The sequence below is a fragment of the Phalaenopsis equestris genome, unplaced genomic scaffold (assembly GCF_001263595.1).
Source record: "Phalaenopsis equestris unplaced genomic scaffold, ASM126359v1 Scaffold000098, whole genome shotgun sequence".
NCBI classification, from domain to species: Eukaryota; Viridiplantae; Streptophyta; class Magnoliopsida; order Asparagales; family Orchidaceae; genus Phalaenopsis; species Phalaenopsis equestris.
In genome coordinates this window covers 12,068-13,689 of record NW_018164540.1, presented here as the reverse complement: position 1 = coordinate 13,689, position 1,622 = coordinate 12,068, and positions in this window count along the sequence as shown.

The window sequence follows — 1,622 nt, the reverse complement described above, 5'->3', positions numbered from 1 at the left end:
GAGGCTCGTGGTTTGGGTTTTAAAGGATTACACTAGATGCAACACAACAGCCTGTGTAAGCTTTGGATTAACTTCAGACAGAATGAAAGCTTATGGCCCAAGTTCATGCAGGCCAAATACTGCAAATTTGATCACCCTGGGGAGGTCTCTAGGAAGGTGGGAGATTCTAGAATTTGGATCCAGATCCTACAGGTCAGGGGAGATACTGAAAAGCTGCTAAGATAGGAGCTGGGCCATGGGGATATCAATTTTTGGAAGCACAATTGGTGCCCTACAGAATATTTGAAGCCTTTGCAGGATGAAAAAGAGGGGGATCTACTGGTAAAAGACTATTGGAATGGCAATGTCTGGTCTGAGGACACTTTGAGGAGTATCCTGAAGGAACATTCTGTCAGCTTCATTTCAACAATCCACTTTTATAGAAATAACAAAGATCAACTTAATTTGAGGAATAGGACCAGGTCAAGCATTTCAAAGGATATCCAGAATAATTTGTTCAGACAATTGCCAGTGGAAATTGTCAGTGGAATGTATCCTCATGCCAAAAACACTTAACCCATTCCATGCTTTTCTTTTCTTGGAGAATCCTAAATAACTTACTTCCTACTGATGATATTCTGAAACTAAAAGGTCTGAAAGGGCCAACTAGATGCCATCTCTGCAAGCTTGACCAGGAATCCTGGGATCACTTATTTTTCAGGTGCAAATTTGCTAGGGAGGTTTGGAATAGTCTGGCCTCCCAAATGAATATTAACCTGATAAATATTGGTTGGGGTAACATAATTGATTGTATTAAATATTGGCAAGAGATTAACCTCATGCCAATCCCCTTCATTGTTGCTTGGTTCCTTTGGATGGCTAGAAACAAGGCCAAACATGAGGAGAGTGGGGTTAACACTACAAGGGTGACACTACAAGGGTGATGTTTAACTGTTTGACATATCTAAATAAACTGATAAGTTGGAAGAATTTTCCAAAGATCCTGCAAACCTTACCCACTATGGATGCTAATAATATAAAGATCATCAAGGTTAGATTGGAGAGGCCTCCTTACCCATTCATTAAAATCAACACTGATGGAAGCTACACAAACAAGAGAGCCGGAATTGGGGGGATTTTTAGAGATCACGCAGGGCATACTTTGCTCTTCTATAAGGCCACATATATTACTGAAGATGTTTTGGGCACTGAAGCTGCTGCTCTTTATTGGGCCTTAAAATTTGCTAAGAAAAACAAGTGCAAGTGGATCTTTGCTGAAGTGGACTCCTCCCTCCTGGTGGAGCTGCTGAATGTTAAGATTTCTTCCTCTTGGCACATAAACCAGTAGATTCACAAGATTACGAAGCTTAGCCTTGAAATTAAGATTCAGTTCTCTTTTGTCTATAGGGAAGCAAACAGACCTGCTAAGTTCCTAGCTCTGGAGGGTGCAACTTCAGATCATGCTGATGTTTTCACAACCCTCTCCCTCCTCCACCTGTTAACTCAGGGGGACAAACTTCAAATTCCTTACCTTAGATTGCAAAAATGAATGCTGGGATCCTTGCTTGTGGCCATGGGATGTGCTGGTCTTCCAATGATGCTGAGCTCCTTGTTTCATTTTTATTTGTTTTGTTTGGGGGTAT